The following is a 27,402-nucleotide window of genomic DNA, read 5'->3' as shown; positions in this document are numbered from 1 at the left end:
TTAAAACAATCTAACCTCTGCGCCCCAAAATAGGAAGTTCATCACCCTTCACTACTGGCCCTTTCTGCAAGCAAGAAATCACATTAGCCGGCTCCGCCAGCTCCAAACAAGAACTCCAATTCTCACTCAAACCAGTAGAATCGGCCCACTCACGGGCCAAGGCCTCGTAAGGCGTTGATTCCCAGCTGGGAATTTCAACAGGTAATTTGAAAGTAGATTTCGATCTCCGTAAAAACATTTTGACAAACCAAAAAGATATATACAACTATAAACAAACAATATACAAAATAAACCACGTACGAGCCGAGCGCAAACCAACAAGATAAAAACAATACAGCGCACACAGGCTTCGTAAACAGTTTGTGACGCCAGATGTAACAACCGGATTCTCGGACCAGATAGATCAGCTCACCAGAGCACCACCAACCCAGCCGGAAAGTAATCACCTCCCTCCTTAGGACCTATTTACAACAGGTATCTATGTCTCCTACCCAAGGATGGGGAATTAGCAATATACATGCCTAAGTTTTCTATAATACCACACTTTTACCATATAGTCTCGCGGCAACCCAGGCCCAGACTATTCTACCCTAAGGCAGTTCTGATTATATACCATTACACACTGGCCACAATCAGTGCTCACTCAAGCCACAATCCTGTGGGTATAGGCCTCAGTATCCCCCCTGATGCCCTCTCTATTTCCTTACAAGCCACAATCTTGTGGATATAAACACCAGTATCCCCCCTGGTGCTCTCTTTAACGCCGCCTCACAACAACGATCACTTTCCTATGAATATTGTTAGCTCCTCATGTCGGGGAATCTCTCGTTATTTACTAGAGGTACAATACTACAATATTATAGATCACGCAATGATGGACAAATTATATGATGTACAACTTATTCTTCATTCCAAGGGCTCCTCTCTCCCTCATTATTCAATTACCGTTCACCCGATCGGGAGTTGCGTCCGTTCGGGAGACAGTACCTGACTAGAAGAACAGGTTACCTTTGCTATACAAGAACAAGAGGCACATGCTGGTTCACTAAGAACTGGGGTACTTTATTTATAACAATAGCAATAACAATATAACACTATACTATTACCATATAGCCTGCAAAGGAAAGTAAAAGGTTAGAATATGCGCCGCTAATAAGAAAGGGTCGATGTCACCTTATTAATATGAAGTCTGGACTCAGCAGTCATCTGGGTTCCCTTCTCGTCTGTGCCTTTGCTCGTCTTAGGGTCACACCTCTGCAGTCACGGATACACGTCTGCACCGCTATGCTCTGTCTCCTTCGCCTCCCTCCAAGTCACTGGAACCTTCCTCTTATCAGCTCCTTTCTCTCTGGCTGTTCTGCACTACTCCTCTCTCCTCTCAATCACGGACAACCTTCACTTCTCGGCTTCGATCTTATAACTCGGTTTCTGCCACTCTGGTATTCGTTCCCTTAACTAACTGCTTCACTCTGTATGCTCTGATCTTAATGTCAAAGCTCGCCAGCTGCTCCAACTAAAATAACTTCAATCTTTCTAAGAGAGTATCAGCTTCTCGGTCTTTCTCAGACTTCAAAATGGCGACTGCCTGCCCTGGAATAATTAATGGCATTGATGCTAACGACTAGCTGCCGCCTACAGACTGACTCACTCACTGTCTCATGCTTTCACTAATATGGAAGCTTGTCCCTTCATGGAAAGTTACGGTCAGTAACCTGCTGCCCACCAAATTCTTGTACCTCCCCGTACCAAGGACACGTTCCCAGCCGGCCGGCCTGATGTTGTGTCTTCGGAATGGAGAAAAATACAGTCTTTCGATAAGGGCCAGCCTGAGCCGGTTCTCTCCAAGCGAACAACACTTCGTAACTAAAACATTACACTTGACCTAGAAGCATCTCAAGCTGCCGGGGCAGAAAGAAAGATGGAGTCTCTCCCGTTTGAGGCCTACAAGGCCCGAAATAAGCATAACTCCATGGAAAGTATAGTAACACTCTTACAAAAGGACGGTATATCACTAATACTAATGAATCTATCCCCTAACATAAGTTTATAAGCCCTGATCTAAGGAAAAGGGTACGGAATTATATCAACACGCCTTGTGAATAGGCTTTATTTACGGTTCTAATCCCTCCATTAGAATGATAGTAGACTGAAGTCACCTCTAATCACCTTCCCTTAAGGAGGGGCCGAAAAAGTGGGTCAGAACAGTCACTCAAGGAGCTTGTGGAATCCTGCAAGCTTCATAAGCTGTCGCTGGACTTTCAAGGTGTTAGAGGAATGCTAGAGACATCTTAGGGAAAAAACAAATGCACACACCATGTAGTGTGTATCTAGTCTGTAGACTTTTGAAAACTCTTACATTATCATATTCAGAAGGCTTTAGTAACTGTTTTAACTTCACAAATTCTGAATACACATTCAGGTGCAAGACATCACCTGACATGGGATTAAGTGAGCTTCTGTAGCTCACTACCTCTGACATTCCCCAGACGCGATGTCGACTCATCAAAACCTGCAAGACTAAAATCCTTTTTGTGGGCTTCATTATTTTTCAGGGAAGTTTTCAAAAAATGTCTTTGGAACAGAATGATACACAACTCAAAAGAAAGGCAGTTTGATGATCGGCGAGTGTTGAGTCCGTGGAGGAAGACGACGTCGTAGCGTCGTCGGGTGTCGTCGCCCTCGTGAGGGCCAGGGGGTCTTGTGCTTGGCGCAGTCCAGGCGTGGACAGGTGCAAATGGGATTGCCTTGGGCGTGCCTTTGACGTGCCAGAGTGCGCCTCCGCTGCTTGCGCAGTGGTCTGCATTATATAGGGGAGGGAGGCTCAGCTGGGAGGCGGGAGAACATGCGCTGGTAGAGGGGCGGGGTCAGGGCAGCAGTGGTGGGAACAGGGGAAGAGCGACAGAGCAGGGACAGATGAGGAGGGAATCAGAATAATTAACAATAAAACAAAATAAAGATAAAAACAAAGACAGATGCTGAGAGAGTGGCGGAAACAGATTAGCAACAACTAAACACAATTAGACCAGGATCGCAAAACCTCTTAGGCAGCAGCCTCGAACACACAGGGCCAGTGGCTCCGCAGGCAGCGACAAAGAGCAGGAGCTGCGGGGAGAGTGCAGGCATATGACCAAAGTCTAGAAGAGTGCCAATGAGGGAGCAAAGGATCCGTTTTGGGGAAAGAACACCGGTCCTCCGTACGTGATTAGCAGGAGCCCAGGGCACACTTAGTCAAGAAGCATCAAACATCGGGCAAAAAGTGGGGGGCACCCATGCAAAAAGGGGATCTTTCCTACACAGCCCGCCAACAAAAGAGGAGGAGACTAAGCTTTCTTTAGCGAGCCTTAATTGTCACTAAAAGACACTAGTAAGACGTGCTTTCACTTTTTTTTTCTTTCACGCTTAAATATTTGTCAAGTATATTTCATTCCTGTGCACTTTTTAACTTTTAAAAAATATGATTGGGGGTTGATTGTTGCTCTTGATACTCACCCCCACTGCAACTAGGGATCATCTTACCTCTTATATTTTCTGCCTGACTCTCTGGTTCACCGCGTGTTCTTCAGTTTCTACAGAGAGAGTTCCTTTTTATCTTCTTTTTGTTTGTTTGCTGGCAACTATTTTGGGTGGGTGACGGTCTAGCATTTGTATATTTTCCGTACCTGGGGGATTCTAAAGCAGATGCAGGACCAGGCGCGCTGCTGGCGCACCGTAGGTAAGCCCATCTGCGCCCACCCAAGCTCGGACTGCAATCAGCGCCAGCCCCCTGCTAATTTAGCCTCAGAAATTAAGGGACCTATTTCCTATTCTAGAGATTTCCTGTTTTTTTATTAACGCCTTATGTGGGCATTGCCGGGGTCTTCAGTTAGACCCTTGCTGCTGCACAAATGGCTCAAAATGCTTGGTTTGCGATTTCTTCCTCACTAACTTTCATTGTACCTCTTTTGCTTCTACTAAATTGCCAGAGGCACCCTCTAAACAATTTAAAATAAGTTGTCGTTGTACCCTTATCAATACCAGATTGCTTGTTAAGCATGCACTGGATTTCATGGTCTTCATGGAGAGTCAGAATATTGATCTGGCCTTTATCACTGAAACCTGGGCAGATTCATCATCTGACGAGACCTAATATCGGTATTACCCATGGGGTTCAGAAAATTTAGACATGACCGCCCACTAAAAAAGGGCGGAGTGCTTCCAATCATATCCAGAGATCATTTAAAAACTATATTCAATATCCTTCCTCATAGGTCACTCTGTGAATCTATACATTCTAAAATGTAACTTAATAGTCACTATTCTTTTAATGGACTTCTCATTTATCGACCGCCTGGGTCTAGAACAGCCTTTACAAAATCCATTGGTAGCCTCCTAGAATTAAAAGCTGACGCTAAAGATTTTACTATTATAGGCAATTTTACTTTCCATATGGAAAACCCGTTTGATTCAGAGTCTCTGAACTTAATGGTTAATATGACTGGTGCAGGTCTAACACAAATTGTCCAGGGCTCCTCAAACAAAGCTGGGCATCTTCTTGATGGCATTGTCATGGACAATCCACAGCTCATCTGGAAATCTTCCCTTCCCTTGACATGGGCTGACCATAAGGTGAGCATGTTTGAGCTAAATGGCCTATCTGAGGCAGAAAAATAATGCCCACAAATTGGAAGTGCTACTCGACGCCTATGGAGTACTATTGATGCTGGTCAGTTTAGTTCATCTCTTATTCATTAAACTCCATTGGTCAGCCTACCATCAATGGCTGGACGTATCACTAACTCAGTTAGCTCTAGCAAAGAACCTTCATAGCCATAAAACAAATCCCTCTGAACCCTGGTTTACCGGTGATCTTATATGGAAAAAGCAGGAAAGTAAGCGATCAGAACATAAATGGAGACTTGAGTATAAACCAGAGGATAAAGAGACATATAAAATAAATTTACAGATCTACAAAAAAATTATTCTAATTGAGAAAAAGAAATTATTTGAAGCAAAAATAGAAGGAACTGTGAACTCCTCTAAGGAATTATTCTCAACAGTTAAAAAACTTCCAGATTCAAAGAATCCTAATATTAATCAACAATTCTGTAACAAACATGCACTTCACTTCCAAGACAAAGTTAAATCTCTCTTTGGGCTTTTCTAGATAACAGTCAAACTGTCAATTTAAACAACAGACCGGCGAAGGACACGCATAATGTCAGTACCCTATCCCATTTTGGGCCTCTGACGGTAGATCAGACACAAAAGACACTGATGCAGATTAAATTGGGCTCACCACAGGACCCAAATACGGCCAAGATACTTCCCTTGGTCCCAGGGGTGATAGCCCACACCTCACGGCCATGTTAAACAACCTCTTTGAAGCAGGATATTTTCCAATAGACTGGAAGATAGGGCCTATCCTTCCATTGTTAAAAAAAAACCCTCTTGATTTGCACCCCCCCATTCACCGACGGATCCGCTTCTTCTCCCTTGACCCCGCGCTCCTTGTACTCAGTTCTTGTTGACTACACTGTATTGGTTTGCTACCGGGTTCCCCCCCTACCTTCCCCGATATTTCTCCTCTTTTCTATTGAAATACGTCTTTCACCCGTCTCCCACTGCCATAAGGGACAGCCAGTTCTTACACAGCAATGCCTCGATTTCTTTTTTGTATTTTTGTTTGTGGTTTTATTTAAATAAAAGATAAAATGTGAAACCTTTTACTGATCCTAGCTATACCACCTGCTTCTACATAATCACGAAACATCGCTGCCGTACCCCCGGGTTGTCGGCTGATGAGCTGTGTATTTTGATGTTGATGTTGTAGTGTTTGACTGACCAGCCTCCGTGGTTGTAGGTCTGTAACTGACTTTTTCTTTACATAATAAAGGTTTTCAAAAAAACAAAAAAACAAAAAAACAAAAAAACCATCTTAGATACTGGTGACCCCAACAATTATCGACCAATTACTCGATTACCTTTACCTGCCAAATTGGTTAAAAAATCGTCAACCAGGAATTAACTGCCTTTTTAGACAAAACAAAGAGTCTTGATACCTCACAGTCCTGATTTCGTAGTCATCATAGTACTGAACTGGTGTTGATTACAGCCACAGAAGAAATTAGGCAGATGATACATAGTGGAGTAAATGCGGCTCTGCTCCTTTTGGATGTTTCAGCCGCATATGATAAGGTTAACCACTCTTTTAATTGATCACCTTGAATTAATTAGGATCAAAGACAATGCATTCAAGTTCATCACCTCTTTTCTGGCTGACCGTATCCAGAAAGGTCTCTCACTGTGATTTTAACTCATCAACCTTCTCTTTGCCCTGTGGGGTCCCTCAGGGCTCACCCCTGAGCCCCACTGTATTTAAACTCTATGTTACCCCACTTGCAGCTCCAATCAGCTCATTTGGTTTCTCTCTGGTTTCGTATGCAGATGACACACAGATTGTTGTATATGTCACTGATAATCCTGAAGCCACAGCAGTTCAGTTTCACAACTGTATGCTTCATATCAGGAAGTGGATGAGAAGCAACTGCCTAAAATTAAATTCCTCAAAGACTGGGATCCTGTTGTTTGGTAATAACGCCTCTTTTTCGTCGAACACCGGGTGGCCCCAGGAACTGGGGAATCTACTGATCCCCAGTGGTAAAGTAAAAAACCTTGGAGTAATTATTGAAACGTAGCTATCTTTTGAGGGACAAACCAATCACATTACTTCCTTGTCTTTTTTCATTTTGAAAACTCTAAGGAAAGTGTTGCCTTTCATTCCATTGAGCTTTCAAAAGATATTTGTTACGACTCTTATTTCATCCAAAGTAGACTACTGCAACAAGCTTGTTATTATCATTCAAAATCAATTTTTACATAAGTTACAAACGCTGCAGAATGCCGCTGCACGATTACTGCTAGGCATCCTGAAATATAAATCCACATCTCAAGCATTAATCCAATTAGACTGGCTCCTAATAGGTAAACAAATCGAGTTTAAGACACTCTGTATTGCCTTCAAGTCACAACAAGGTGTTGGCCCTCAATATTTGATACAGCATTTTCAACACCATATCCCAGCACGCCCCCTATGCTCATCTGTCAGTAGAAACCTTGTAATCCACAGATTTAAAAAAGCCAACTGGGATGGTAGCAGATTCATCTCATGCACAGTAAGGCTGTGGAACTCACTCCCGACTAAACTAAAATGTAAGACAGATCTACTGGCATTTAGGCAGAATCTAAAACCTTGGCTATTTATAAAATAATTTTGATATCTTCCAGATTTTTAGCCTGTCCATGTCTGCTAGCGCCTAGATACCCCTAGGTGATTGTGGCGCTTTATACATTTCATTTTAATTTAATGAGTGGAAGAACCTGGAAAGTCCATCTGCATTGGAATGGGCAGTCCCAGGTCAGTGTTCAACTGTAAAGTCTGTTCCTTGTAGGAAGATGGACTACCTCAAAAGTTTCGGATTCTCATCTTTCATTTGCATTAGTCATTTGAGAGGTCTGTGGTCAGTTTGAACTGTGAAGTGAGAGCCAAACAGGATGGTCTCAACTTCTTTAGGTACTAAACCAGAGCATAGGCCTCTCTCTCAATGACACTTCAAAGCTGCTCCTTGATGAGTAACCTTCTGCTAATAAAAGCAACAGGCTGGTGTTGGCCATCATCGTTGGTCTGGGATAGAACTGCTCCTATCCCTAGCTCAGAGGCATCAGTCGCCACAATGAACTGCTTGGTGTAGCCTGGAGTTTTGAGAATTGGTGCTGAGCACATTGCCTCTTTCAGGGTGTCAAAAGCCTTTTGAGAGCTAACTGTCGAGTTTACTTTCTGGGGAATTTTCTAGGAGGTGAGTTCTGTAAGAGGTACCAAAATGAATCCATACCCCTTCACAAACCTCCTATAATACAAAGTCAAGCCAAGGAATGCCAAGACATTGTTCTGCATTCTGTCCATCAACTGTGTTTTTTGCAATTTTCACCCCGAGTGGGCTGGGTATGCTCAGACGTGAGTCCCAGGCTCTCCACATCACTGGAGTCAAGCTATCCAGGCTGAAGAAGGCTGATAGCCAGAAACCGGTCCTTGGATGCTTGATTCCGGTCTAGGAAAGACATGGCTTGGTAGTTCGGGCTGGACTGTTCCCATGAGGCACAGGGTCAAGGCTGATTTGCATATAGCCATTGTCTGACCTGGGGTGGTGTGGAGTGCAAAATAACGATGGACTTAGGCCCAGATCTTTGTACTGGGGTGAATGTAAGACATTGTTCTGCATTCTGTCTATCAACTGTGTTTTTTGCAATTTTCACCTCGAGTGGGCTGGGTATGCTCAGACGTGAGTCCCAGGCTCTCCACATCACTGGAGTCAATTTATCCAGGCTGAAGAAGGCTGATAGCCAGAAACCGGTCCTTGGATGCTTGATTCCGGTCTAGGAAAGACATGGCTTGGTAGTTTGGGCTGGACTGTTCCCATGAGGCATGTAGCCATTGTCTGACCTAGGGTGGTGTGGAGTGCAAAAAACTATGGATTTAGGCCCAGATCTTTGTACTGGTGTGAATGTAAGACATTGTTCTGCATTCTGTCCATCAACTGTCTTTTTGCAATTTTCACCTCGAGTGGGCTGGGTATGCTCAGACGTGAGTCCCAGGCTCTCCACATCACTGGAGTCAAGCTATCCAGGCTGAAGATGGCTGATAGCCAGAAACCAGTCCTTGGATGCTTGATTCCGGTCTAGGAAAGACATGGCTTGGTAGTTCGGGCTGGACTGTTCCCATGAGGCACAGGGTCAAGGCTGATTTGCATATAGCCATTGTTTGACTTAGGGGGGTGTGGAGTGCAAAAAAACAATGGATTTAGGCCCAGATCTTTGTACTGGGGTGAATGTAAGACATTGTTCTGCATTCTGTCCATCAACTGTGTTTTTTGCAATTTTCACCCCGAGTGGGCTGCGTATGCTCAGACGTGAGTACCAGGCTCCTCACATCACTGGAGTCAAGCTATCCAGGCTGAAGATGGCTGATAGCCAGAAACCAGTCCTTGGATGCTTGATTCCGGTCTAGGAAAGACATGGCTTGGTAGTTCGGGCTGGACTGTTCCCATGAGGCATAGGGTCAAGGCTGATTTGCATAAGCCATTGTCTGACCTAGGGTGGTGTGGAGTGCAAAAAAAACGATGGATTTAGGCCCAGATCTTTGTACTGGGGTGAATGTAAGACATTGTTCTGCATTCTGTCCATCAACTGTGTGTTTTGCAGTTTTCACCCCGAGTGGGCTGGGGCTCTTCACATCACTGGAGTCAAGCTATCCAGGCTGAAGAAGGCTGATAGCCAGAAACCGGTCCTTGGATGCTTGATTCCGGTCTAGGAAAGACATGGCTTGGTAGTTCGGGCTGGACTGTTCCCATGAGGCACAGGGTCAAGGATGATTTGCATATAGCCATTGTCTGACCTAGGGTGGTGTGGAGTGCAAAAAAACGATGGATTTAGGCCCAGATCTTTGTACTGGGGTGAATGTAAGACATTGTTCTGCATTCTGTCCATCAACTGTGTTTTTTGCAATTTTCACCCCGAGTGGGCTGGGTATGCTCAGACGTGAGTCCCAGGCTCTCCACATCACTGGAGTCAAGCTATCCAGGCTGAAGAAGGCTGATAGCCAGAAACCGGTCCTTGGATGCTTGATTCCGGTCTAGGATAGACATGGCTTGGTAGTTTGGGCTGGACTGTTCCCATGAGGCACAGGGTCAAGGCTGATTTGCATATAGCCATTGTCTAACCTAGGGTGGTGTGGAGTGCAAAAAAACGATGGATTTAGGCCCAGATTTTTGTACTGGGGTGAATGTAAGACATTGTTCTGCATTCTGTCCATCAACTGTGTTTTTTGCAATTGACTTTGTTCTAGGTTGTTGGACCCTCCCAGTCCAGAATAGCTTAGATATACACATACAAAAAGCCAGGGTGAATTTGCTACTGTGATCTGCACATCAGTTTTATATTTGTCCCATGGTATTCAATTGTCCAGTCATGCAGAGATACTCAATTTAGGAGTGCCCAACTGATAGGATGCTTATTCACCCTTAAGCACTTTCCGTCACGATCCTCTACCCACAGCAAGTGTAGCAGAATTTCATGAACCATAGATAGAAACAATTTAACCAGTGCACATCCCTACTCGTAACTATTATCCAATACAGTCAGTTCAGTACTTCAATTCTTTTCCAGTCCACACAGGTATTTAGATAGCACAGAGTCCATCGGTTCTTAACGTTCTTATTTATTGATTATTTTCTTGCCACATCGTCACAGCCGACGCGCGTTTCGCCCTCCACGGGCTTTTTCAAGGCAGAAAAGTATAGTATGGTGAGTGGCGTATTTTCGTATAACTCAATAAAAACCGTAAAATTCCTTTGTCATTGGTCCTTAAAAGCCTGTGATCATGGAAGTGAAAATTATTCTTTTGTATTCTTGTACTTCACTATTCTTTAGTCACCCAGTGGTCTGTTATTTAATAAAGGACTGCAGGAGCCATGATAAGTTCCATCGCCATCGCGAAGACCGGTCGCGTCTCAGCAAGGCATCTCTCTTCCGCGTTCGTCTAGCAGGAAGCTAGACGAACGCGGAAGAGAGACGCCTTTATTGAGTTATACGAAAATACGCCACTCACCATACTATACTTTTCTGCCAGGCAACCTGCCTGAAATCTCCAATTGAGGTTTTCTAGTCATCTTTTACATTCAAATACTTGCCTGATCACAGACACGAAGCTTCTGCAATTGCCCCCTTCCCAAAACAGGGGAAAGTGAAAGTGTGAGATTGCTGTGGCCCAGTGATCGCACTGAGGAGCAAGTGGTGTTACAGCTCGAAAACCGGCACTGAAATAGAAGCAGTCTGGCTATGGGCAAAGAAGCCGATCAGGGACCAAGAGGCCGGATGTTGCATGCTGGGCCCTCGTGTTACACGAATATGCTCAGCCAAATGACCAGCGGTCTTTCAAGCAGGTATTGACACAAGTCAAACAACTATTGACACAATATTACACAGTGGTTAAACTAAATTCCCTTAAATCTTACCAGGCTAAACTATAAATTGGAAGGGCAGTCCCAAGCTATGACTAAAGACTAGATATGATCTTTAACAGCAATCAATACATAGCAACAATCAATCAATCATGGCATTTGTAAAGCCCACTACTTACCTGTGAGGGTCTCAAGACGCTGGGGGAGGGAAATGCAGCTACTGCTCGAAAAGCCAGGTTTTGAGGAGTCTTCTGAAGGTCAGCAGGTCTTGGGTCTGCCGTAGGTGGGTGGGTAGGGTGTTTCAGGTCATGGCGGCAAGGTGGGAGAATGATTTGCCACCTGAGGTCGCTCTTCAGATGTGGGGGACTGTGGCGAGGGCGAGGTCAGCGGAGAGGAGCTGGCGGTGTAGAAGCTGAGTTCGCTGTTGAGGTACGCTGGTCCGGTGTTGTGGAGTGCCTTGTGTGTGTGGGTGAGGAGCTTGAAGGTTATCTTCTTCTTGACAGGGAGCCGGTGCAGGTCTCTCAGGTGGGATGTGATGTGGCTGAGGCGAGGGATGTCGAGGACCAGGCGTGCAGAGGCTTTCTGGATGCGTTGGAGCCGTTTCAGGAGTTTTGCCGAGGCTCCTGCGTAGAGGGCGTTTCCGTAGTCTAACCTGCTGCTGATGAGGACTTGGGTGACCGTTCTTCTCGTTTCAGTGGGGATCCACTTGTAGACCCTGCGAAGCATGCAGAGGGTGTTGAAGCAGGAGGAAAAGACGACGTTGACCTGCTTGGTCATGGGGAGGGTGGAGTCGAGGATGACCCCCAGGTTGCGTGCGTGGTGGTGGGTGTTGGAGCTGTTCCCAATGTGGTTGGCCACCAGGAATCGTTCCAGGCTGAAGGGGTGGATCCGAGGATGAGGACCTACGTCTTGTCAGAGTTCAGCTTAAGTCGGCTGTTCCTCATCGATTCGGCAACGGCCTTCATTACTTCGTGGAGGTTGGTTTTGGGGGTGTGGGGGTCCTTGGTGATGGAGAGGATCAGCTGGGTGTCGTCGGCGTTGGAGATGATGTTGAGGTCATGCAGTGGGACGACGTGGGCGAGCGGTGCCATGTAGATGTTGAACAGCGTAGGAAAGAGGGATGAGCCCTGTGGTACACAGCAGATGGTCTCGGGGGCTTTGGAGCCGAAAGGGGGGGAGGCGGGCGCTCTGTGTCCTACTGGAGAGGAAGGAGGTCGTCTAGTCCAGGGCCTTATCTTGGATCCCGGCATCGTGGAGGCATGTTCATAGTGTGCGGTGGCAGACCGTGTCAAAGGTGGCTGACAGGTCCAGGAGGATGAGGGCCCTGGTTGCTGTCTCGAAAGATATGTTGATGGAATTCCGGAGGTGGGGTGCGATGGTGGTGCTGGCTTTGTTGAAGATGTGGTGTGGGCATGGGTCTGATGGACATCTGGAGTGGACAGTGTTCATGATCTTGATGGTGTTGTCATCGTTGATGCAGGTCCAGGAGAGCGGGGAATAGGTGTGAATTTTAGTCGTGGGGTCGGCGGTCTCAGTGGTTGTCGGGGCGGTCATGGCATTGGAGCTGTCGTGGATGTCTGCGATCTTGCAATGGAAGAAGGTGGTGAGCGAGTTGCACAAGTTTTGCGAAGGTGGGATGTCGTTGGTGTTGGAGCTGGGGTTGGAGAGTTCCTTCACGATGTTGAAGAGCTCTTTGCTGTTATGTGCGTTGTTGTCTAGGCGGTCTTTGAAGGAGGCCTTTTTGGCGGATCTGATGAGGTGATGGTGTCTGTGGGTTGCGTTCTTGTGGACTGCGTAGCTGTCTGGTGTTCGTTCACGGAGCCACTTCTTCTCCAGCTTTCGGTAGGTTTGCTTGGAGGTCTACAGTGAACCAGCTGGCTTTCTTGCTGTTGTGACTGTTGGAGGATTTCTTGACCTGGGCGAGGCTGATGGCTCAGTCGTCGATCCACTGTCTGAGATTGTGGGCGGCGATGTCGGCATCGGTGTGGTCGGTGGGTGGGCTTTGGGCAAGGGTGATGGTTAGCTGGTCTTCGTTGTCTTTGTTCCAGCAGCGGCGAGGCATCAGTTGGGTGCGGTGGTGGGTTTCCGGAAGGTGAAGTGGATGCAGCGATGGACGATCCAGTGGAGTTTGGTGCTGTGGTTAAAGGAGACGTGGGGGTTTGTGGAGAAGATGGGGTCAAGCGTGTGGCCGGCGGAGTGAATGGGTGTAGTGATGAGTTGTCTGAGTCCAAGGTTGGCTAGGTTGTCGATCAGGAAGGTGGAGTTGTTGTCGTTGTTCTCGAAGTAGAAGTTCAGGTCCTCAAGGAGGATGTAGTCCATGGAGGCGAGCGGGAGTGAGCTGATGAAGTTGGCGATGGAGTCACTGAACTGTGGTCGGGGTCTAGGGGGTCTGTAGATGAGGGTTCCTCTGAGGGTGGTGTTGGGGTCGGTGTGGATCTGGAAGTGTAGGTGTTCGGCGATGTTGAGGATGTCGTCGCTGCTGGTTGAAACTCTGAGGGTGTTCCTGTGGACGATGGCGATTCCTCCTCCTACTCCATTGGTGAGGTCCCTGCGGGAGATTTTATAGCCTTCCGGGATAGCGATAGCGATGTCGGGTGCCGAGGAGGGGTTCAGCCAGGTCTCCGCCAGGAAGGTGACATCTGGGGAGGTTGAGTTGAGAAGGTCCCAGAGTACAACGGTGTGTTTGCGAGCGGAGCGAGTGTTGAGAAGAATGCATCTGAGGTAGTTGGGTTCTTTCCTGGTGGGTTGGTTGGCAGGTCTTGTGCTGGTGAAGCTGCAGTTCCGGCAGGAAAAGGGTCCTTGGATGCGCTTTGGGGTGGCCAGGCAGTATGTGAGTTCTTGTCCGGTGTTGAGTGCATGGATAGGGTTCAATCAATCAATCATAGACATTTATAGAGCGCACTACCTACCCGTAGGGTCTCGAGGCGGTGTGGGGGGGGGGGTGCCGTTACTGCTCGAACAGCCAGGTCTTGTGCTTCTTCCTGAAGGAGAGGTGGTCTTGGGTCAGGCGTAGGTCGGCAGGGAGGGAGTTCCAGGTCTTGGCGGCCAGGTAGGAGAAGGACCTTCCTCCTGTGGTGGCTCTGCGGATGCGTGGGACGGCGGCGAGGGCGCGGCTGGCAGATCGGATGTGGCGTTTGGGAGCGTAGAAGTTGATTCGGTTGTTGAGGTAGCTCGGGCCTTGATCGTGTAGGGCTTTGTGTGCGTGGGTGAGGAGCCGGAAGGTGATTCTTTTGTTGACGGGGAGCCAGTGCAGGTCTCTCAGGTGTCCGGAGATGTGGCTGTTCCGTGGGATGTCGAGGATGAGTCTGGCTGAGGCGTTCTGTATCCGCTGGAGTCTCTTCTGGAGCTTGGCGGTGGTTCCGGCGTAGAGTGCGTTGCCGTAGTCCAGTCGGCTGGTGACGAGGGCCTGGGTGACGGTCTTCCTGGTCTCCGTGGGGATCCACCAGAAGATCTTCCGAAGCATGCGCAGGATGTTGAAGCACGACGAGGAGACGGCGTTGACTTGCTTGGTCATGGAGAGGGAGGAGTCCAGGATGAAGCCCAGGTTGCGTGCGTGGTTCGTTGGCTTGGGTGCGGTGCCCAGGGCGGGGGGCCACCAGGAGTCGTCCCAGGATGAGGACCTCCGTCTTGTCTGAGTTCAGTTTCAGGCGGCTCGTCGTCATCCACTCGGCTACCTCTTTCATCCCTTCGTGCAGGTTGGCTCTGGCGGCGACGGGGTCGTTGGTCAGGGAGAGGATCAGCTGGGTGTCGTCGGCGTAGGAGATTATGTTGAGGTTGTGTTGGCGTGCGATGGCCGCGAGGGGGCTCATGTAGACGTTGAAGAGTGTCGGGCTCAGCGAGGATCCTTGAGGGACGCCGCAGATGACTTTGGTGGCCTCTGACTTGTACGGTGGTAGGCGGACCCTCTGTGTTCTTCCGTCGAGGAAGGAGGCGATCCATTCCAGTGCTTTCTCCTGGATTCCGACGTTGCAGAGGCGCTGTACTAGGGTGCGGTGGCAGACCGTGTCGAAAGCCGCGGAGAGGTTTAGGAGGATGAGGGCCGCTGTTTCTCCGTTGTCCATCAGGGCTCGGATGTCGTCGGTGGCGGCGATGAGGGCGGTCTCGGTGCTGTGGTTGGCACGGAATCCGGACTGCGATGGGTCGAGGGATCCATTCGTCTCGAGAAAGGTGGCCAGCTGTTTGTTGACGGTCTTCTCGATGACTTTGGCTGGAAACGGGAGTAGAGAGATGGGGCGGTAATTCTTGAGTTCGGTGGGGTCTGCCGTAGGTTTCTTGAGTAGAGCGCTGAGTTCGGCGTGCTTCCAGCTCTCGGGGAAGGTGGCGGTGTCGAATGAGGTGTTGATAATGTCCCGCAGGTGGGGTGCGATGACGGCGTCAGCCTTGTTGAAGACGTGGTGGGGGCAGGGGTCGGTCGGAGATCCGGAGTGGACGGAGTTCATCACGCGGATGGTGTCTTCGGTGCTGGTCGGGGTCCAGGCTCGGAGGATGGTGGTGGGCGGCCTTGCTGTGGTCGTGGCGTGGGTCGGATGGGTGCTGAAGCTGTTGTGTATGTCTGCGATCTTGTTGTGGAAGTAGGAGGCGAGGGAGTTGCAGAGGTCTTGCGATGGGGTGATGTCGTTGTTTCTGGCATTGGGGTTGGAGAGCTCTTTCACGATGTTGAAGAGTTCCTTGCAGTTGTGTGCGTTGTTGTCCAGTCGGTTCTTGAAAGCCGTTTTCTTGGCGGTGCGGATCAGTTGGTGGTGTTTCCGGGTGGCGAGCTTGAGGGTGGTCCTGTTGTCCGGTGTGGGTTCCTTTCTCCAGACTTTCTCGAGGGCTCGGCAGTTCTTCTTGGAGCTCTTGAGTTCGTCGGTGAACCATGGGGCTTTCTTGTTGCCGGGTCTGCTGGGCGGGGTCCTCAGAGGGAGGAGTTCATCTGCGCAGTTGCTGATCCACTTCGTGAGGTTGTCAGCGGCCTGGCTGGGGTTCGCTGAGCTGGCCGGAGGGAGCTGGCTCAGGGAAGCGGCGAGCTGGTCGGCTGTGATCTTGTTCCAGCCTCTTCGAGCAACCAGTTGCTGGTGGTGGTGGATCGTCGTTCTTCTGAAGGTGAAGTGGATGCATCTGTGGTCCGTCCAGTGGAGTTCTGTGGCGTGGCTGAAGTCGATGTCTTTGCTGGATGAGAAGATGGCATCGAGTGTGTGTCCGGCGAGGTGGGTGGGGGTGCTCACCAGTTGCTTGAGTCCAAGGTTGGCGAGGTTGTCGAGCAGGGTGGTGGTGTTGCGGTCGTTGTTGTTCTCCAGGTGGAAGTTGAAGTCCCCCAGGAGGATGTAGTCAGCTGAGGGGAGGGCATGCGGGCTGATGAGGTCGGCGATGTCCTCGCTGAATTGAGTGCGTGGTCCCGTAGGTCGGTAGATCAGGGTGCCTATGAGGGTGGTCTTCGGGTCGGTGTGGATCTGGAAATGCAGGTGTTCGGCGGAGGGTGGGGCGTTGTCGGTGCTGGTCGTGATGCGGATGGTGTTCCTGTGGATGATGGCGATGCCTCCTCCCACCTGGTTGGCATTGCGGTCCCTCCGGGTGATCTTGTATCCCTCTGGGATGGCAATGGCGATGTCGGGCGCTGAGGAGGCGTTCATCCAGGTCTCCGTGATGAAGGCAACGTCAGGGGCTGTGGCGTCTAGGAGGTTCCAGAGTTCGATGGCTTGTCTGTGGACGGAGCGGGTGTTGAGCAGGATGCACTTGAGGTGGTTGCTGCTGGTGTTCGGCTTGGCAGGTGCTGGTGTCGGGCAGGTCCGGATGCAGGTGAACTTGCAGGTGTTGCAGCTGAAGGGTCCGTGGGAGCGTCGTGATGTGGCTTGGTAGCATCCCGGGACTCGGCCGGTGTTGAGTGCGATGAGGGTGGCGGCGGTGTACGTCAGGCGGGTCGGACGGGGTCCTCGGGGGCCAGGGGTCCTGGCACTGGGCGCGGTCCAGGCGCGGACGGGCGTAGACGGGCTTACCTTTGGCGCGCCTTCCGCGCACAATCGGCGCGCCCGCTGCGCGTGACCGCTGCGCGTTCGCACGGTCGCCATATATGGCGAAGTGCGCGGGTTGGCGGGGCAGCTGGGAGGCGGGAGCGGGGAGGGAACAGAAAGAAAAAAGGGGCGGGGTCTGCGGTGGTGGCGGGAAGCGGGGAGGGAAGACGGGGGCGGTTACAGGCGGCAAGACTGGTGAAACAGCGGGAAAAAAAACGGCAACAGACGTTATTCAATGCTAAATACAGACAGTAAAACGGGCAACAACAAGGACAGAAACAGTACTTTCTAGGGCGATATTACAGTAAATGCACACAAGGGGCACAGGGAGAGAGGCGGCGAGCGCGGACCACGCAGCAAGATGGAGGGGGCGTGGTCACGGGCGGCAGCCGAGCAGCGGGGCAGTAAGGGCGGGGAGCACACGCAGCAGCTGGTGGCCGTGCGGCGCGGGGGTGTCCTAGAGCTAGGTTGGCGTTGTAGCGGTGTTGAGACTCATGGGGGCCAGGGGTTCTGGTGCTGGGCGCGGTCCAGGCATGGACAGACGCAGATGGGCTTGCCTTTGGCGCGCCAGTGGCATGCCCGCTGCACGCAGCCGCCATAAGGAGAGGTGGGAGGAAGGAGCAACTGGGAGGTGGGAGCGGGCGAATGGGAGAGCAGGGGGGCGGGCCGCAGTGGACGCAGCGGCAGGAACTGGGGAGAAGAACGGCAGGGATACCAAAAGGAAAAGGGACACAGTAATGGCACAGCTGGGAAGATGGCACAAGGGAAAAACACACAGTGAGCTGACAAAAAATGCAATTGACAATGAAAATAAAAATACCAGAAACAGGGGCAAGAGTTGGGAGGGCCTTGAATCCCAGACAGCAGCAGCTGGGCTAAGGCAAGGGCGCACAGGCGGTGCTGTGCGGTGTGGGGAGTGACCTACCAAGGACAAAACACAGCAGTACTTATCTGTAATGAAGCAGCGAATAAAAGAGGATAATGACTCTGGAAATGCATATTGTCTGGACATTCTATTGCTTTATGAAGTATAATTGTTCTTTAAAGGGCTGAATGTTGGGGCTGCAACAAAAAGGTTATTGCATAATGGTAGCATCCGGTCTTGTAATGAAATTAGCCACCTTCTCATTGCCTTGTTCAACATCTCAATAGCAACAGCCACCTGCCTCAAAGACTGGAAACCGGCAAAAGTCAACCCCCTACTAAAGAAACCATTAGCAGATCCCAGTCAATTCCAGAACTGACAACCGATCTCCCTGCTTCCATTCCCGGCCAAAGTCTTGGAAAAAGTCATCAACCAATAACTCTCCTCATAACTGGAACAGAACCTCCTACCCGATTCCTCTCAATCTGGATTCCGCAGCAACCACAACACCAAGGCAGTCCTCATGGCAGCTACCAACGACATCCAAGACCTACACGACTGCGGAGAGACTGTGGCTCTGATCCTCATAGACCTCTTGGCAGCCTTTGATATGGCTCCCACCCCACACTCATCACAAGGCTGCACAACAGAGGCATCCAAGGAGCTGCTCTCAGATAGATCGCCTCTCCTCACCAGAAGAATGCAAAAAGTCAATCTACCCTCACCTTCGAAACAAAGAAAATCATCTGCATTACAGACGTTGCCAACTGCATTAGGGACAACTGCCTGAAACTCAACACAGACAAGACAGAGGTACTGCACTTCAGAAACAAAAGCGCTCCCTTGGACGCATCTTGGTGGCCCTCTTAACTCGGACCCCCACTGACCACGCCTACGAACTGACTACAGACAATACAGAACACAGCAGCCAGACTCGCCCTGGAACTCCCTAGACTAATTCACATCACCCCCTATGTAGGAGAGTAGGGTCTGCTTTCCTAAGGTCACCCCATTTTTTGCTTTTTGCTTCACTGGTTTTCGACTTAATGTGACTGTGGGCCTGCCAATCAGACCCACAGCCTGTTCTCTCTCTAAATTCACAACCATGTACTTTAGGTACATAACCAATTGGGTATTGGATCACCTTATCAGCCCCTGTACAGTGTACTATAGGTACCCAGGGCATAGGTGTATGCAAGGCCTACCAGGGGCTGCAGCATATCTTTTGCCACCCCTGGCTGGCTATCCAATCTGACACAACTGGCTGATCACTCAGCTGGGGCAAGGTGGTGTAATCACCCCTTGCTTAGATATAGTATACCTATATCTAAACCTATATCTGAACACATATACACCTATAAGTCACTCCTATGGCAGGCCTTAACAATCCTTGAGGCAGAGTGCTTGGTTTTTTGTGAGATGGTGCTCTAGCATGAGCTGAGCCTGTCTTCAGCTTTCAGGACCAACTCCCTTAGCTGTTCTGGGATATTGCCATACCATATACTCTTAAGTGCATTATAATCCTCGCGGTTACTTGCTAACTTTAGATTGGCTTTATCAAAACATGACGTGTAAGGTGTCATACGCTTTGGAATACTACCCCCTCACCAGTTCTGGTGACGGGGGTAGCATTCCACCCTTCTAGGGGGAGAAGACATGTTACTTTGCTTAAACACGGTTAAATCTAACCAGAGCCTCAGCATCACAAAATGGATGCTGCTGCCACAGACACAAGTCTGGCCTCCTGCTGCTGACCGAAACTCCGGCAGAGGAGACCTGGACAAATGGTATCCTGTCACAGGGAGGTGTTACACCACCCCAGACAGGAGATAGTGGATTGGGGCAGGGAGGGCTGAAGGAAACTAGACACTGCCTGGGGCGCAAAGGCATCCCATGCATAGTCCAGTTCAAACTGGTGCTGGGGCACTCCAGCCCCAGCTCTGGTGCGAAACTGGACAAAGGGAAAGTGGTGTAACCACCCCCTTCCTGGGTCCCACCCATAGGAGGGACCTAGCAGGTGATCCAGCCCCTTGATTTGGAATAAAGGTAGGAGCTGTGCCAATGCAAACTAGATCATCCTGACTGAAACTTTGAAACAAAACTCTGGACCCTTCGACATCCTACTCAACGTAGAAGACTGAAGAATCTCCCTTGTGGTCAAGGAGTGGCCACCCTGTGCAAGCAGGCACCATCAGCGCATCGAGAGTTCCTTTGCCATTGCTCCCGCCGGAGCTCAAACAACAGAGACTGACAAGTCCTGGACTCCCAGACTTCCAACAGCCCGATCCACAGTCCTAGCAAAGCTTAGACCCGTGGAGGCGACGTGAGACGTGGGGCCGGCCATCTTGAAAAGTCAACGAAGTGCTCCTGTGCAGCTCCCGAGGCTCCCTCGATGCTGTGCTTTGGAGTTTGAGAAGCCCCAGCCCCGAGCAGCCTGTTCTCCAAAGATCACCTCTCCACACTCTCTCCGAGTGCTGCTTGGGGCCCTTTTGCACTTTCCCTGCCCGACGCATTGTCCGGTCGCTTGCCCGTTGGCTAGTGGCCTCTGTGACGACGAACCATCAAAACTACACTGCTGGTATGGTTGCTCCAATCTGACCCCAGCTCCCCTGAAAAGGAGCCATCGATCTGACCTTCCCGGTCCGATCAAGAAGACATCTTCGAGTCCTGCGTGGGTTGCCTTTGCCAAGGCTCGGTGACTCCGATTTGAGAATCGACACCGCCGACAGCAAGAGCCTTTGTGGGACAGCTTGTGTTCACCAGCTGGTTATCCTCGATCCTTTCTGGTCCACGTGGCAGCGAAGACAAACTACTCGACAGCACCTGATTGCAACCCGTCATTGCCTGGTTCCGTCCTGGTTCCATCCTTGTCACTGGCTAGTGACCTAGACTCTGTCCCCTTTGCTTTCAGGTACGCTTCATCTTCGATCCACCCTTGTATCCAACCGGACTCTTCTCTCCTGGCCGCCTGCAGAATCTTTTCCTCCAGGCTCCATAGAACTTCACGACGAAACCCGACACACTTTGACACCTATGCACCCGCTTCCTGTGGGTGAGGTAACGATATAACTCTGGTGCTCCTATAGTGGTTTACACCTCTAGTTTCCTAGTTTTAAGTAGCTAAGTTCTAGTCCAGTCGGAAGTCTCCGAAACCTAACACTTTCTGATTTTTATGCATAATTGACTTTTATGGTAAACGCGGTTGCCTATAGACACTGCATCCGCATCCTGTGGGCCTTCTATGTCCTAACCCTCATTAGTCTAGTGTAGGCCCAGCGATTCCCAAGGCCCTAGGCCTGTTCATTGTTTGTGACGTGGTACTTATACCACTTTCTTAATATATGGTTTGAGTGGCCACCTGGCCTATCCATAATTGTGCAGCTTATTGAATGTTATACTGTGTTCTTTGTTTAACGCTTGTGCTTCTGTGCTCATAAAGAGTATAGGGGATTATTCTAGAAATAAATACATATATTTTGTAATATATAACTTGTGTGGTGTCCTTTCATTTGGTATTTGAAGGTATTGCATATAGTAAAACAGCTGGCTTCACATGCCCTCTTGAGTTTAGCCTAAGACTGCTTTTGTCCGTGCTACCACTAGGATAGCTGGTCTATAAGGTTGACTTACAACCAATCACCATAAGGGTCGTTTGGACTGGTGCATGGTGCTCACTAGAATAGTGATAATCATATACCAGGCCAACTTCTCACACCCTACCTCAGGGGAATGAATGTGTCTCCCTGTACAGAAAAGCTCCTGGCTAATGCATACAAGGTCCTACATAACTGTGGACCGTCTACTTTAACCATCGATAGCACTTACATCAGCCCACCATACATCTCCGCACCACTTCCGTCTCTAACCTTCACCCCCCGCATCTGACGTAGCAGATGCAGTTGTCATTCCTTCTACCTAGCAACAAAAACATGGAATGAGCTACCCCTTTATCTCCGTACATCCCCATCTCTTCCAGAGTTCTGAAAGTCCCGGAAGACCTAAATGTTTGGCTAATCAACTGGACCCTGCCATCGCCTGTATACCTTCACGTGTGACAGGAAGTGCTACACAAATCTACTGATTGATTGATGCTGAGAGGCAGAATTGAGTGAATGCCTGATGTTCATGGCAACACATTTGAAGGGAATCTATGTCTAGCTAATTTGAGGAACGTAGAGCTTTTTGTGCACCCTGTATGAATGTTGGTTGTTTTTATTCCTTAGTATAATCAGTGAAAGAGAGTTCTTAGAAATTAAACTTACCAAAAATACATTTTCTATGCGTGGTATCAAATTCTCAAGATTTTCATATTCAGCTATTGTTCCATAGTGTGGCCATTTTTTGATTACTATACTTATTAGAATGATCTCTGGAATCGTGAAACTGGCTCAGCTAGTCCAAGGCAGTAGAATGATCACACTAAGTATTCTTATTTGCCTGTGTTCCAGGTTCAATGAAGGTCTGGAAGCCAGCAGTTGCAATTGGCTTTTTTGGCCTTCCTATAGGGTGTTAATAGATGTATTCTCCACATGCTCCGTAGTAAAAGCTCTTAATTGCCTGTTCTTGTCATATCCACTCACATACATGGTAGTCAATTAATGGGTTATGCTCTGAGCAGATGGTATTAACTAATCATAACACACTTTGCAGTTGGCAATAGTGTATAATACCTTACAATCAGCTCTAGATGAGAACTCTCAGGACACTCTTCATCATTAGTGAACACATGCCTATGGGCAGTGAGATCAGAGTGCAATTACACAAAATAATAAGGATGTATCAGTGTAGTACCAATAAATAGCACACACTGCATAGGAGGCTGATGTTTAGGAAAACATCATTTGCACATGTAACGATAATCCTCACCTTTCTCTGCAAAGTTATGTAACTTTCTTTAATCTTTTAAATTTACGTTTGTTGTTTTGAATTAGTATATTTTACTAGGATCCATCTCTTTCCATTGGCTATGAACTTGTCCACTCCCTTACATCCTAACAAGGTGAACATGCATCCTTGCTGTTTTTTCTCTTTAAACATATTTGCTTGTATTATTTGTCTGCCAGAAAAATACTTCCTGCAGTCTATTTATACTCATGGAATGTCTATAGGCAAACTAGCCAAATACACTGCTCTGACACAGTGGCTCTTTAAAGCCTTTAAACCCTTAAGGGTACCATGGCTAAAGATATGACTTTACAGCAAAATAATATTGTAATCTCCTTCTTCACATGATTTACTAGAAACAAGGTTGCTGGCAACAAACTGTGTGTGATCATGGTCCTACTTAAACTTGGGTGCCACTGAAAAGTTTGATGAGAGTCTTTCATTGTAGTCTTGGAGGTGGAGTTTGGTGTGGAAAGTGAAAGTGGGCCTTAAAGTATGTTTTGCCTAAAGCAATTTTTACCTTCACAGCAGCCACAGTGGTTCCCCGCAGACACAATAATTAGAGGGAGCCGAAGCCTCCTACCTTATTCTGGCGAAAGGGTAAGAGAGGGCACCAAAGGCCACCATGTGTTTGGGCATTTCCTTCACCATGTGTTTGAGTATTTCCTTTGCCTCAGAACATTTTATCTTTTGGTTTCTATGAATACGTAGTAAAAAAAAACAGTCATTTCTTGCCACCTGTCCCTCTCTATAACTGACTAAACAATCTGCTCTATCATACATTGTCTTATCTTACTGCCTCACCCTTCAATGGATTTTACCCAACAGTGATTACATTATTATGTTCTTTGAGTTTTGACAATAACGTTTCGAAGGTTTGTTAACTTCAAATGAATGCTGTTTCATCAAGTTTAATAAAGGCTACTAATTGATTATTTAAATAGATGACTGTTTACAATGTATATTTCTCAAGACAGCGTAGTTTATGCAATACTACCATACACACATAGCCAAATTGTATGAGGAAGATTTTATGTGAATCACTGCTGTTTCTTTCGTTTTTGATTCCAACATTACCACCTGAACTAGCCATTCACAGTCTCAATATAAAAGACACCGCAATCTTCTAGATAAATTATAAATTCCAAGCAAACCTTTTAAACTGTTTATCTCATCACCACCAGAAAGCAAGCTTTCTCTTAATGAAGTAGACCCAGACTGATGGCTTTTACAAATTTCAACTGTGCAAAAGTAAATAAGACTTTCCCCGGCTTTGTAAAAGCATATTTAATGGCAGCACCCATCTTAATTTCATTCACAAGTAGAAGTATGGTATCCTTTACATATATTTTAAAAAGAAGTCTAGGAGAATTATGATGCCTTTTATGATACAAGATTTGGAATACAACGTTTTCAGAAATATCTGCAGTTAATTCGATGCCCTCTGCCAGAGGCACCAAACTCTTTCATCACTCTTACCATGATCTACTGACTTCATTTTAATCTTTGTACTCCTTGATGATAAGACCAGGACATGGTATTGACAGACCAGAAATGTGTCACAGACTAGATTGGTAGGAAGGTCGAGAATCAAGATTGCATTGTTGAAGCTTAGCACCCAAAGCTGCCATAATAAATGGAACTACTCTGCCAGAGTAACTTTTAATGCATGATAACTATTCCTTGGTACATAAGAAGCCTCCTCCATCTCTGCTGACCTAGGCCCAGTCACTCAGGGAGCTTGTGGAATCCTGCAAGCTTCATAAGCTGTCGCTGGACTCCCAAGGTCTTAGAGGAATGCTAGAGACATCTTAGGGAAAAAAACACACATGCACACACCATGCAGTGTGTATCTAGTCTGTAGTCTTTTGAAAGATTATCATATTCAGAAGACTTTAGTAACTGTTTTGCCTTCACAAATTCTGAATACACATTCAGGTGCAAGAGAACACCTGACATGGGATTCAGTGAGCTTCTGTAGCTCACTACCTCTGACATTCCCCAGATGCAATGTCGACTCATCAAAATCTGCAAGACTAAAATCGTTTTTGTGGACTTCATTATTTCCCAGGGAAGTTTTCAAAAAATGTCTTTTGAACAGAAGGATACACTCCTCAAAAGAAAGGGCCATACTGAGTGTATATTTGGCTAGCCACTGCACGCGCATGTACCGAGGCATAAATAAATATATTTCAAAATATTTCTATATATAAATGTATATATGCATATATATATATATATATATGTGTGTATGTGTGTGTGTGTATAACTTGATGATATACACACACTATATATATATATTCAAGCATCTTTTTGTTATAAAATGGTAGGAAAATATTAATAATTTGATATCCTCAAATACAAAGTTGTGGGCAGAGAAGGAACATGAGCCTCATTAGTGGAGGCTGGAGTTGGCCTTAATCTTTGCTGAAGTCATTTTTGGATTCTTTACAGGTTCCTATATGCCTTTCTAGACACCACATGGGACAGAGGAGTTTTTCATCCATTTTTAGCATCCCACATCAGATTGCTGGAAGAGTATGGGTAAGTAAAAAATTATTTTAATGGAGGAATAGGAGCCAGGTATTTGGGTGTTTCAGTTGCCCTCCATGCATGTTCTCTAACATTGTGTCCACTATAAATGTTATTTCACACACCCTGCTCCCAATCCATAACTAACTTGACCTTCTTCTAAACAAAGCTGTTCCTAGCATTCTCACCAAACAATATTACCTCTAAACCTTAGACTATCTTCACTTGTTACACTGTCATTAAGCCCACTTCACTATTCCACTGTGCCACTTTTCTGGCAAATTCTTTCCCATTTCCTCTTCTTTCCCCATATGTCTGGGTTAGACATCACTCTTCTTTTAGCTTCCCCATTTCATTCTCTGGCACTTCCTCCCTCACCTACCCACCCTACAAATAAAGTTTAACGCCTTCGATGCTTGTGACGGAACCATTCCGTCATCAGTCATGGCTGAGCTGTGCTGATGACGGAATGGTTCCGTCACGACCACACCCTGTTCTGGAATGTCCGGCACAGGGGGAAAATTCAAGTAGCAGCCAAGGTGTTAAATAAATTCAACAAGTATTGATTTTCAGACACATTGGATATTTTTTGGCTCACTAATTTTAACCACATCCATATTTCTATATTTACATGCTTTTCATGCAATTTATGAGATTGCATCAGGTAGATAAACTCACCTTCTTAAACGTGGGTGCTGCTAAACACTTTGATAAGGGTTTTTCATTAAGGGAATGGTGTTGTGTGGATAATGGAAGTGGGCTTTGGAGTATATTTTGCCTCATGCCATTTTTTACCACTTCAACAGCCACGTTGGCCCACCACAGAGGCAATGATGAGGCAGAACAACAGCTTAATACTTTACACTGGCGAAAGGGTAAGTGACACATGATTTCGAAGGTACCATGTTTTTTAGTATTTTCTTTGTCCCAGTATATTTTATCTAGTTGGCATCTAGCAATGGTGGATGGTCTACAAAGCCAATCTCATCCCTTGCACTCTGCCCCCGTCCAAAGAAAAAACGTTCACTCTCTTCTTTACAGCACCCTAATCTTATTGGCCTCTGGGTTTTGAAATGACTGTTTCTTTAAGTTTATCAATGTCAAATGAACACTGTTTTTGCAAGGATTATTAAAGGCCACCAATTAATTCTTTACATATATGAATATTTACAATGCACAATTTGCAAGGCAGTCTATCCCTCATCCTTTCTTTCACTCCTCCAAACTATCCCACACTCCCTTCAGATCCCTTTTCTGCACCTACACAGAGTAAACATATTTTTCAAATCACAACCACTTTTCAAGGTTATTGGCTAGATCTGCAGACCGTGTATATCCACATCACCATTTACAAGTGCCTAAGACCTCATCTGACAGTTGGCTCTCTGGGGTGGAAGGTCTTTCGCCCACCTGGTACCTAAACTGTGGAACAGTGGGGGCATGGCTACTGGCCGAGCAAGATAGCCGCTTAGCCTTTAAACTCCGAGGCTGACTTTGCCCTTTACATTAATCCGCCCATTTATCCGTGTTTTTGGACTGCCCTGGAGGCTGTCCCCCACGTCGGAACCTGAGCGGCATCTGCCGGTGAAACTCCAGTAAAAATCGAGCGCTGCCTTCCGCCTGAACTGGCGTCTCTGTTAGTGCGGCCTGCTGGCAACAATCAGACGAGGACTGTAGTGGCGGGCTCCAGCCGAGACGGACTAGACCGCATTCTGAAACCGACCGCCGCTTTCATCTGGGGTGCAACGGCGCTGCCCTCGCCCCTTCCCTACCACGTCTGACAAGCTGTGCACGTTCCTCACCTGGCTTGCCTCAGCTCCGTGAGCCCTTTTATTGCAGCGTGTGGTGACTGACTCCCTGCAGCGTGGATACCCGTTTGTGCGGATTGGGAGGCCCGGCTCCCGCTGCTGACCGCGAGAGGAGATACAGCACACTGATGACTGGCACAGCGGCATCGTGCTTGAGGCCCTGTTCTCCCATCATCGCAGGCCTGATGTTCGCTGCTCACGAGGTGCTTCTACCGCCCACGCTACCCTGCACTGCGCCATAGCCCTTTGGAGTGACTCCCTATGGTGAGACATTTTGCTGTGCCCAGTTTGGGGCGGCTGTGACTTTGGGGATCGGGGGGTGCATCCCGTTCTGG

General features: G+C 47.9%; 1 pseudogene; it reads left to right on the top strand.

Moving 5' to 3' along the window:
• Positions 1-27,402, top strand: part of LOC147708653 (uncharacterized) — a 210,160-nt pseudogene that overhangs the window by 85,791 nt on the left and 96,967 nt on the right.

Source organism: Lissotriton vulgaris, chromosome 6 (assembly GCF_964263255.1).
Source record: "Lissotriton vulgaris chromosome 6, aLisVul1.2, whole genome shotgun sequence".
Classification (NCBI taxonomy): domain Eukaryota; kingdom Metazoa; phylum Chordata; class Amphibia; order Caudata; family Salamandridae; genus Lissotriton; species Lissotriton vulgaris.
Note: the sequence above shows the minus strand (reverse complement) of the source record. Positions and strands in the feature narration are given on the sequence as shown.